The following is a 12,879-nucleotide window of genomic DNA, read 5'->3' on the forward strand; positions in this document are numbered from 1 at the left end:
GCACTGCAGTTATGCCCCACCGACTCAAAACACAAATATACGTTTCTGGTTTGTTTGTCTGTTTGTTTTGTCCTGCTTGAGCTTTTAGTATCTTTATGAAGAGTCTTTATCAATGCGTCCCATTCGATCGTAAAATCCATTACTTTAACTGGACTCTCTATCCAAAGGGTTTTCTCCTCCTTGTGTGGAAGCTTGAAATATCCTCTTTTAAAAGTATTGCTATTGTGTTGAAAAGCAGTGAGGTGCATTTTGAACATTTTCAAAAATGTCAGCTAGTTCAGCCATTACTAAATGAAATTCTTTAAAAAAAAATTTTTTTAAAAAGATATGTCATTGATTCTTCTGATGAATTTGATTTGCATGTTATAGTGTTTTTTAGATGTTCCTTCTTCAGTATACTTTTCTGCAATACTTACATTCAGGTGTGACTTTTTTCTTTATGCCTGAGCCAAATGAAAATGAGAATTTGACTGCATCGATTTTATATATCAGTGATTTAACTTCCCCATTAATTTGAAGCATTAATGGGTTAAATGTTAAAGAAAACTGAATGCAAACAGAGTTTAAGAGGCCAAGGGTTGTTTTAAGAGATACATTATCGTAGTGCAGTTTTAAACTCAGAAGTAGAACATGGACTAATTGTGCAAGGAAAAAAGTAAGACTTGTGCAGCCATTGTTAATTTTATCAGCTATTCTGATTACATGGTATTTGGGTAATGGGTAGTATTAATGCTTGATCAGATCTGGAGAAAAATTAATTATGTTAATGCTAGAGTTTTAGTTCTTTTTAAAACTACTTTTCCTTGTGACTTTTTGTCACAAGTGGTTTTTTATCACTGTGGAACGTTGTAAATAATACAGATTGGGCTTTTAAATCCCTGCATGGGGTGAAAGTTTGATATCTTCGAGCTTCTGCTCTCAGAAAACAGTTCTTCTGACTTCCTCCTAGATGCTGGGGAAATTGTCACCTGAATTCCTACTTTATGAACTCACATTCAGACTGGAGACTTTGCTATCACTAGATGTATCTTGGGTGGATGTTGTGTTGTGGGTTTGGTATCCTAAATGCAGCTCATCTCTCTTTAGCTCTATTTTGGACTGCCCTGGTTTTTTTTGTTGTTGTTGTTGTTGCACTTTTATTTTTCTTTTATAAGTTCCCTGTTTCAGACAGGAATGAATGAATGAATGAATGAATGAATGAATGAATGAATGAATGAATGAATGAATGAATGACAACTACATATTATGACCTACAAATCCAAACACACATAAAAAGAAAAACTTGTAAAGCTGACTGTAAATTACCTTTATAGCTTGTCATTATATGTAAGTGTCTGAGCAATATATTTAAGTGTTTTAGTCCAAAACTGGTAATAAAATGGTGAAGCTGTTATCACACTGTGTCAAACTACTAACACTACTTTATGGTCATGGAGATGTTGGATCATAGAGGAATAGCAAATCAAGACAAATCAATAATGCATTAGAAAAGCTGCAGTCATTCTCCAACAAGATCTCTCACTATCTTATCAATTCACCCATTTGTCCAAGAAGAAGACAATGGAGAAACTGTACAGAGTGAACCACTACCTTTAAGAATATCTAAAGTAATTCTTCACATATTTTATGTTTTCAGAAGCATCAGTGTTAATCTGTCTGACATGTTGAAATATTGCACACTAAAACAAAATCATACAGGAATAAAAACTCAGACAGCTGTATCGCAACTAAGGTAGAAATGCACTGCAGGTATTTCTACACTATAATACTCATAGTGTAGAAATAAAGTGCTGAGGCAGAAACACTTGTATCCATGTTACATAATGTGAAATGTTGGTGGGGGAAAAAACAGCACTGCTCAGAGCGCCTTTTCCTTCTGACTTTCTGAATTTGAAATAATTCCCAGAAGTGTTCTACCCACACTTTACGAACAACACAGCATGCACATTGCTCTTTAAGCACGGCTCCCGAATGCCTGCATTTAAGCTGAATGAACAGAAAAATGATGGCGCGCTGTGAATCACTGCTGCTTTTGAAAGGAAGGATTCTGTTTGAGCCAATGAGCTGGATTTTCAATGTTTTTATTAGGGAGTTATCAGGTCATGCTTGTACAATACAGCGCCTAATAAAAGCAATCATGTCCCTTCTTCTTTTCACATTTTGTCACATTGCAGCCAGTGATGTAAATGCTTTACGTGACAGTCTGACACAAAGAATAATTTTGAAATGATACGTAGTTTTAAAAATGTTTTACAATGGAAAATCTGATAACTTTAATGTACATTTGTAGTCAGACTTCTTAGCAATTGCAGAACCACGTTTTTGCAATGAGAGCTGCTAATGTTTTTGGTAGTTGATTCCATTAGATGTTTTTTTTAGAGGTGTCAAAGTAAAGGGGACTGAATACAAATGCACACCACACCATTCAGATTTTTATGTGTAAGACAAACAAAAGTAGGCAGGAGCATTGCATGAAACTTCGGAGAACCCCTGAATGTTTTGCTCCTTGACTAAAATCCCCAAATCACTGGGTTATGCTTGAGATATTCTGCAGAGTGCGAGAAAGATCATGTGTGAGGAAAACAGCACAGCTTGACTCGACTGCCTGAACAAGCTCATAGATGTCGCCTCATTTGTGAAATTTCCTCGCAGCTATATATTCCAGGGCCCATTGTTAGAGGTGTTATAGCAAAGCAGGTACAAAGTGGTAGGACATGTCAAATTATAAAGCAGGGTCTGCAGTTGCTGAGGCTCCCGGTGCAAAGAGACGACCAACTATTCACACTGTAAGTGGATATCAGGTGAACAGGTAGGTATTATTGTTCTAAACATCCACCTAACTGTATAGCTCAAATGCGACCTAAGCTCTGTTTTTTTTTTTTTTTGTGATTTTACTGAAGATATTTTACTTTTACACTGAATCCCTGTCTTCATCTTTGTACGCCACGTTCTCTTTCTTTTTTCTTTTTTTTTTTTATCGAGTGGCCAATGTAAATACATTAGCTGGATTCTACAGCTTACCAAGTAAGATTTGATGTCTTTAGAAGGCTATGTGTTGTTGAAGTGCAGAATCCAAAAACAGCTCCTTCATGCCCTATTTTTCATGAAGCTAATATTATGATCGTACTTTGCCTCGGGTTTGAAGTTGCTGTCGTCATTAATTTTGCCACTAGGAGCACACACACCTCTGTCATAGCTCTATGTTGGGATACAGTGGTCTACGTCTCTCATTACCAGCCTCGGCTGCACAAATAGGCAGGACTATGTTTGGGTATTAACAAACAGCTAAACCACCTACAGTCTCAGGAAGAAGGTCAGAGAGCTTGAATCGCTTCAGAGCTTTTCTTCTCAGAGTGCCGCAGTTCATTTTATTCATTCTGCACAAAAGTGCCAAGGAACAAGGAAACAAAGAGGAGAAACTACTTGATTTTAGGGATATAAAGATGGATCCACTCAAAAGAGATGAGAAGATACACACAAATGAGTTTACACAACCTGGATCAGATGAGATTTGCAATATACTTAGGAGAACCAGTAGTAGTAGGGTGATAGGGTAACGGTCTCATACTGTAAAATATATGAGTTTGTGGTATATTTCAAATGCAGGGTTTGACAAGTAGGCTACATACGGTATATTGCTTCATTACTGTTTGTCTAATACTAATGTGATCCAAATGCCAGTAAAGCACAAATATAATAATGGTTTCATCCTGTTTTAAGAACTTAGTTTTACTGTTACATTATCCAGGTCAAGTTCACTTAATAATAGGATCAAATCAGTTAAGATTTAAGAACAACATGCTAATTCTAGTTTTATTAGTTAACCAATCCTGATTTTGTTACAGTGCTCAATCATTTGTACTTTATCATCATCAAGTTTTCCTTTGCCTACTTCTGTCAAGTGTCCAAAAATATCAGGCATTTGATTCGAGATGTCTTCAGTACTTTTGTAATCCAGTGTTGTTGGCGTGCTTGGCGACATCTTTCCAATACCACGACAGGAAGAGAGAGAATCACAATTCCTTTTGTTGTCACTGTGCAAGAAAGGAAGCAAAATCAAAATTTAAGAAAACAACTCACTAAATACATCCTGCTAAGATTCAGAATATGTCTCAAACAACGTGTCAAGCTTTACTAACTATGCTTCACACCTGGTGCTGAGAATAATATGAAAAATTTGCTTTGTGGCTTTTGTTCTATAAAAAAAGACAAAAATTTGTGTAAATTGCAGCTTTTTTTCTTTATTACATCAGCCTGGCAAATTAGTCAGCAGACAGTGAAGTCTGTTTGCCTACAGGAAACCACAAACACCAGAAGCTAGCTGAATGAGCAGGGTTTTTTTATTATTATTTTATTTGCTATCCCTACACTCTGCTAAAGCTAAGTACGATCATCAAAATTTTAGCTGCTAGTGTAATTAATAGCTTTGTTGTAGCAAAAGCTAAAGAGCATACATTCTCTATGTTTTTTTTATTAGCAACTGCTGTGTCAACTACTGTGGTTAACTACTGTTTTTGGAAGTTTTTTGTTGTTTTCTGATGGATAGCATTTGTAGCAAACTATTGATTTATGCTTTGAGAAAACTATGTTCTATCATAATTCATTTTTATCACAATAAAGCTTAAACCAGATGAGCTTGAATCAAGGCAAATTAGGCTTTTTCTGTGAAGTTACAACAAACAGAACACAAAACTAAATAAGAATAAATCTTATTTAGTCATTTTGTGATCCTCCGACATGCATAATCCATGACATACATTCATTTACTTCTGACACTAATCTCAGTAAATGTGTGTGAATGCTCTGTTGCTTTCTTTCACTACATTAACTGGATCAGTTAAATGATTTCCTTATTATTACTTATTCAGCAGCGCCGGCGTTCAGTACAAATCACAAACATTGTGCAGGGCACAGACTTTCAGTTCTGCATAAATTCGCAGGGAATAAATTTTGTGTCACATACGTACCGCAGCCAGCTACGCATACCGGCGGTTAATTATTGCTAAAGAAACAATGAACAAGCTGTGTGTGAAGGCCCTAGAGTGAGGTGTACAAAACACTGCTTGTAGAAAACGAAGGTAGACTGTAAGCTTACTGTGATACTCCATTTGTTCATGCTGCTACTCATTCCTCCATATTAAAGGATGCAGTCTGTTTTTCTAATGTTATTAACTGTGTGTTTGCTCAGGTCTACCAGTAATCTAAATAAAGCTGATAGTTATCTTTCCACTAATCAAGAGCATGTGCCCTCTTCCAACAGGGTGACTGGAAACCTCGGTAACAAAGCAATTTGGCACACCGCAGCTCCATAATTAACAGTATGTCGAGTCCCTCTGCCAGGACTCCTTGGTGTATTCTTTACAATCACACAGGATGGGTGCTCACAGTAATTCTGATTAATTGTTTTTAACAGAATGTGGCAAGCATTGATTTATTTTTCAACCTTTGGTTTTATGGTGTATAAAACCAAATGATGTGTTTTTTTAAAAATGCACATGAAAAAGTATTTTCATGACCAAAATCATGACCATGGTTTTGGTCATGTTGAAATGCTTCAGATAATTAAACAAATTTTAAATTTTAATTTCAATTTTTGATTTTAATCATTAAGTGGCCCAATGCAACATTTCCCCAATGTAAAAAGTAATTCCCCCCTATAGCAATGCTTTGAAACTACTCAGCAGTTTCACTTTAGCTCAGATTAACTTTCATGACTCTGATGGTGAAGATTGCTGCAGATATCTTCTATCTTTTGGGTGAATCTAGAAGCAATGTTAATATTACCAACAGCAAGTTGTAGTTATTGTGGTCAAATTTGTATGCAGCAAAAAGTCAAGTCAAGTTTAATACATTTGTATAGCAAATTGCAGCAACAACAGGTCTTTAATGTGTTTTGGTGCTAAGCCATTTGTTGATTTGTAAACTAACAAAAGTTTTTGAAGTCTATTATCTGAGCTGCAGGGAGCGAGTGTAATAAAATCAGAACTGAGGTGACGTGCTCCGTCTTCCTGGTTTTGGTGAGAACGTGAGCGGCAGGTTTCTGGAACAGCTGGTTGACTTTTTAGGCAGACCTGAGAAGATACAGTTGCAGTAATCAGGGCAACCAAATATTGATGAGTTTCTCCAGATCTTGTTGGGACATTAGTCCTGTAGTCGTAGAAATAAAAGAGATAATAGTCCGCACATGGATTTGTTTAAGCATCTGTTCAGTGATTGGATGGGTTCGGAGTCACCTGGTGACGCTGTGATGTAGAACTGTGTGTGTCATCTGCGTAGTTATGATAGATAATCTACTTGTCATAACCTGAACTATTGGCAGCATGTAGATATTAAACAGGAAGACTGAGGATAAAACCTTGTGGTTCTCCGCATATGACTTCTGTCCACTCTGATATGAGTGGTTAAGTTTCTGGGTTTTAAATACAGTTTGCATCAGTCTGGTACTGTACAAGAAAGTCTGACCCAGTTCTCCAGTCACATGATGTGAAGGTCAACAGTGACAAAAATATCTTACTGTTATGTGGCTGAAACCATCTACATTCAGCCAACCTTTATATTGCATGTCTGTATATTTTTGAGTATCGTAATTTAAAGGATTTTTAGCTGTCTGTAAGAACATTTGCAGGTTCTGAAATGCAAAATCTCTTGGATTCAACTTAAAATCATGCAAAGATGGAACTTTTTGTCCTCTTTTCATCTCTTAATTTAAAAAAACCCCACAGAACTCATTCCAGATGCTCTTTTTGTTGTCTTTACAAATTAACTTCTGAAGTAGACACATCTGGGTGGACTTCCTCTGCAGTTCTGATGAGAGCTGCCCGCTTTTGACTCTGTTCTCCTTACAGAGCAAACACTTGGAAAAGCCAGAGTTTGTGAAGAGCCACTTCTCTAAACTGTCACCTTTTACAAGTGCGAAAGTCCAGACATGCCGTGCCATCTGTCAGCGGGGAATGCTGATTATTAGCTTGTGCTACAGAGCTCATCAGTGACACAGTGAAGCTGGCCAGAAAGCCATGTGTGTTCAATGGCGAAGCTTCCAGCTGGGAAAACGTATCAGACTGTAAACTGGAAGAACTCAGAGTACTGAAGTTGGAGAAACAGTAATCGAATCTCCTGACAAATCGTTGCCTCTACAAATAACCTATTTTATCAGGGATCATTTTAATGGTAAGAATCAGATAACTTCCACAGGAGCCGAGACATTCCTCTCAATTGTCTCTGATCCTTCTTTCTTTCCAGGGTTTTTTTTTTTTTACCCCAGTTTAACTGCTTATCATGGAGCTAGCTCAGTTTAGATCTGAGGATCTTATGTCCCCTAAATGAAGTTTATGCTGGTGGTTCATCTTACTTTCCCCATCTCTGATGCTCTGAACAGGACCTTTCAGAGATTCGATACCTTTATGAGTTACACACGAGGATGATTATTGTGATAACTATGGATGATCTGCAGTAAAAGTATTCTTTAAATGTAGTTTTTCATTTGATTTATTTTAATTTTTTAGACGAAATGTTTTCTTTTTTTATTATTCTTGATTTTTCATGGAGATTTTTCAATCGTTATTTATTCATTTTATTTCTTTTCCTGTTGCTGGGTGAAATGACTAGAACAGTCCCACAGACTTGGCCATAACACCCTCTGACATTTGCATGAATGAAAAAAAAAAAAATAATACATCAGAAAAGTGAGAGAACTGAAGCGAACTGATACATTTGCATCTGTTCTTGGTATAAATTTTTCACCACATCTTCCTTATCTAAAGAAAAAAAAACATTGTTTTGACGTCAAATTAATATTAAACATCAAAACACTGGGGGCGTGCTGTGGTGGCGCAGGGGGTTAGCACGCCCCACATTTGGAGGCCTTAGACCTGCGGATGTAGCGGGTTCGACTCCGCGACGTCGGGACCTTTGACGTCCCGACAAAGGTCCCGACAACCTTTGCCGCATGTCCTCCTTCAAAAATGGCGCCGGCTCAGCTGGCTGCCTGCAGACGCAGCTCCCGTCGTGTGTGCGTTAATCTGTGTATAAAAAAATTCTTGCTGTAACTGCGAAATAATTTCCCTGCTGGGATGAATAAAGTAATTCTTCTTCTAAAAATATCTAAAAATGCTGAATTTATGAGAAGAATTAATTTTCCTCAGAAGTTCATTCTGACCTCAGAAGTGACTGAGCTTGGTTGCATTCATAATGTGACAAAGACTCTGTGGCTTTATTTTTGCGTGGCTTTATTTTCACCCAGAACTCCTTTTCTGCAACGCTAACATCCTGCCAACACCAGAGCAAAACAAAGATAAAATAAACAAGACTAGATTACTCGTTAAGTCGTGCTACAGTAAAATAAAAAAATTAAAAAAACTGAAATAATGTCAAACAGATTCAGGCCTTTTATGTTTACTCAGCATATTTTGAAGGTGAATTGTGTGAAGTCGTGATGGCAACTCATTATCTTTTCTGCAGTAGAAAGCATTTAGGATACCCTCAGTCTGGAGATAAAGGGTGAAGGTTTTATGGCAGATAATCCCAACCTTTTGAAGTCTTCTCTTAAAGAGAGAGTTAATGTGTGCACGCAAGTAAATGACATGAAAACATCATTTTCATAGAGTGGCATAATGTTGTGATAAGTGATGTTATTATTGAGTATAAAGTAGTATGTGCACTATATTGCACATTTATAATACACAGTATAAGATAAAATTACTTGGACTGCAATGAAAAGTAGATAATTATTTATATTTATTCACATATTATGTGTCAGTAATATATTTGGTGACCCTCCTTGTTTAGTGCAGCAGTGGAGGGCAATAGGAGTTTGGGATGAAGCTATGAAGGAACTATAACTACATCTGGTGTGACCATGTGTGATATTTCTTCATTCTTTTTTTAGCATGTCAAAAAACAAGATCCTTGGCAAACACATTCGGTGCCGTGTTTGCGAAATAATGCTGTGGCATTGTTTTTCTTAAAGCAGCACATCTTCCAGAACATGCAAACATATTTTGGGGTATTAGAAAAACATCATGTGGTTAAGAAGTTGAAGCCATTGCTCTAGATAAAAACCTGATCTAAAACTGATCCATAAGGCACACGACCACGATCGATTCAGATGATGGTGGTAACTACCAGGGAAACACCTAAAACATGCAGGGCATTGCGCCTTGAAGAGCAGGGTTGGGAAACAGTGATCTAAGGAGTTCTTAGTGGACTTTTTAGAAATTCTGCATGCTTCTTCTGAAGCCGCTTCAGTTACGACACTCATTGCTCACGACTTTTTGCACTTACAACTCCACAAACTCATTCAAATCATCCTCGGAACACCGGCACAATCAGCATGCTGAAAATTAACACCCAGACTGTGACGATAGTACAACTAGCAGCAACCTTTGCTGGTTTGCACATCCTGCAGCTCTCCAGGTATTTACTTGACACATTTTGCCTGCAGAGAAGAAAGCAGCTGAAGAGGGGCAAAGAATCTGAGGTAGACGCATTGAGTGCCCTCAACCTGCAGCTGATAACCAGGTGAGGTTTCTTAGCAAGTGTCCTGTCACCTTCACCATTATGTACAGTACATATCATACCTGTGGGTGGAGGTGGTAATTAACTGCTATTTTGCCATTTTTAGAATGTTGCCATGACAGCTCTGCATGTTTCTCCACTTTCTCACTTTTATTTTCTCGATAACCGTCACCTGCCTGCGTTTCCCTGGCTACGTGTGGAACATTTTCCCCCTGTTTTTTTCCCATGTCTTATAAATTTGATTTTGAAAAGAGGGTTACGGCTCCTTCTTGTTAGTCTTTTTGTTAGTCCATCCAATGTCTTTGTCTAATTCTTCAGAGAAACACTGAAAACTGAACCATTTCCTTACTAAAACAATTGGATTAATTTTTAACATAAAGGACATGGAAAAGCTCAAAATCTACTTTGTGACATAAATATATGAGAGCGTGTTAATGATTTCAAATTTGAAAAAGTTTTTTATTTTTTTCCATTATAGCAGATTTGTTTTAACAGTTGAATTGGGTAAGGCATATGGCACATTAAAGGTGGAAAAAGTTTGGAAGCTCACTATCCTGGTCACATTTCTTAAAAGTACACAAAACCTGGTTCCAATAGGCCTGTGTTGACTCATGTTTCTCTGTTAGAAGGCTCCTTGAAAGAAAAACACCGCTGAGGAGGTAAGAATAGCACACCGGGCCGGCCTCAGTGTGAGAGAGTGCTCTATTTATAACAATAATTTCTGATTTAATATTTGATGCTAGGCGCTATTCAAACTCATTCATTTATTGATGTCACTATTTTTGGATGCATCGTTATGACATTCGAGCTTACCCCTGGCTTCGCTGGTGCTCTGAACTTCCCAGTCTGGTTAAATGTTACCCTGCACGACACAGAAAACTTTCATCTTACATACAGACGACTGATCAATTAACAACCTTTCAGAAGTGTGTTTTCTCTCATGTGTATGTTTTTGTGTGTTACGACTCGAGGCAGGTGGTTTCTGCAGAGCGGACACCCTAATCCATCATGGTCAGATCAGGTTACAGACGCTGTTTAGTGGGCCGCGGCCTGCAGGTAAGAGCAGCTGCTGCAGAGTCTCAGCTGTCATTCATCTCCAGAGTTTCTGTTGTGACAAGTTCTGCCCACAACAGGCTGCTGCAGCTCATGTGGCTGCACATGACATTCCTGTTCTCAGTGAGACAGCAAAGGCCAGGTGAGAGTTTCCACATCAACTTGTGGCTTGCGCCATTTGGCCATGTACCTGTGAAAGTGACTTGTTTTATGAAAAATGTTCTTTGTGGTATTTTGAATGTTGATGTTATAGTACTGTCACCTGGTCAATACAGATAACATGTGAAGAAAAATCAAGCTGTTGCCTAGCAGGGAGAAAGGAGTGACATGGACGAGGCAGAAAAGCTCGATATGTTTTTCACAGATGATCTGTCTAATACTGTACTGTCACAACTTGAGGACAGTTTCAACAAATACGATAAAAACATATTTTTTTGTAAAAGATACCTACTGCAACTTTTATGGATGGATTATGTTAGCCTAGAGTTTGGTTCTGCTTTGGTTCAAAGTGGAATTGGTGACAGTATTGGGTACATTGCGGTACCCAATACTAGTAATTGAGCCCAGGCCTCAAATACTCGATGTTGGTTATTTATTTGCATGGTAGGTCCATTAAACTCCTTTAAAACAATCGCTGACTGTGGAAGCATCACCCGGGACTTTGAACAAGACATCTTGTGCCCATTTATTGTTCCTCCATACTCTACTGCTTTCATCTAAAAACAAGAGTTATTCAGCCAAGGCAAGAGACGTCCCGTCTAAACCACTCCCGTTCCAGCCTCGTGTCTCCCATGCCGTCCATCTCTTCTTCTACATACAAAAATTGTTTTTTTCACCCATATCAAAGGCTCAGGCTTGTCCTACTTACTTTAAAATCCTTCCTGAAGTCCAGAAAAATAGACTTCTACCCCTTTGCTTTTCCATTTTGTCATTTAATATGTGGTCTCCTTTAGCAAGTAGAAGCTATTTGAACAATCTTTCTCAATCTGCAACACTGTGTCACATTAAAAATTACGACTGCCTTTCCTCTTTCTCTGTGTCACTGTTCATGACAGATTCAGCAATAAAATCCAAATACAGTTTGTGAGGAATATTTAACATTTTAATAACCGACGATAGCAGCTATTAATGTTTTAGAATGGCAGTATGACAGAAATATAAGGTGATTGCTTAAGGAGGAGATGACATTTGAGTGATGATGCCTGAGCTATGCTAAATCACCCACTGTCCTGTTAACACAGTGAAGATGAAGTGCAGAACAAGAGAAAGAGAGAGAGAGAGAGAGAGTAGGCAGACATGTTAACATTAACAATCAGTCTTGTGTTCACCTCTTTAAGTATACAGCTGGTTATCTTTGACCATTTTTAAACGATTCGAAAGTATCGATGTGTCTCCACAACGTCTTCTTTGATCCAGCTCAGATGGTAGAAGAGTGGTCTGCCGGTGAATTCAGTCTATACTGAGAATCGAGATAAATCTTCCGGAAAGCTGTGTGGTTCGTTGTCCTTTAGTGAAAATTAAATACAGATCATTTTAGATTCAAGCAGCAGATTGCTTTAGATTCAAGGTTGGACTCTGGCTGAGCATTAGTACGTGTTGTTAAAGTTAAAAGTAAACCCAAGTCTGATGGCTGATGACATGCAGGTGTGCAAGAGCACACCTGCTGGCTCCACCCTCCGGGTCTCAGCCTGCTTGGTCCACTGCGCCCTCTGGTGGACACAAAGATTACATAATTAAAACAGCTCTCTGCATTACATCTTATACGGTAAAATGTTTTTTAAAATTCCCACCCAATCTTCTTCAAGCCCTCTGACATATTTACTTTGGAACAACCTGTGACAAGTGACTTGTAAGGCCAATCAATATTGGATGTGGTACATGAGATGGGACAGCAGATACTAAGCTTTATTAGGTTAGAAGTCTCTAGAGATTCAGGAAAAGATAAAGCAACCAAATACAAAGCACCACTCGCCTCGTTTCATCTTTGTCCTTGAAACGGACTGAGTCGCGCTGCCAAATTTATGTTCTGAAGCACAGGTCGACTGCCAAGGCACGGTGTTTACCAGTCACATTGGGAGCGTGAGAGAAAGGTCAATCCTTTCCAAAGGCTGGTTATGCAATGCTTTGTTTTATCATTTATCTGTGGACTCCTCGTATGTCAAGATTTGTAGATGTGTTCATCATCATCAAAAAAATGTGTACATGTCCCTTTAGGATCATTTAATGTACCCTCTACAGCTATAGATAAGCAGGTTTTCTTAGAGCTCTGACCTCTCTCCAGCGATTAGATTCTGCAGGCAGAATTTCACCTGC

This window comes from Xiphophorus maculatus, chromosome 2, assembly GCF_002775205.1.
Source record: "Xiphophorus maculatus strain JP 163 A chromosome 2, X_maculatus-5.0-male, whole genome shotgun sequence".
NCBI classification, from domain to species: Eukaryota; Metazoa; Chordata; class Actinopteri; order Cyprinodontiformes; family Poeciliidae; genus Xiphophorus; species Xiphophorus maculatus.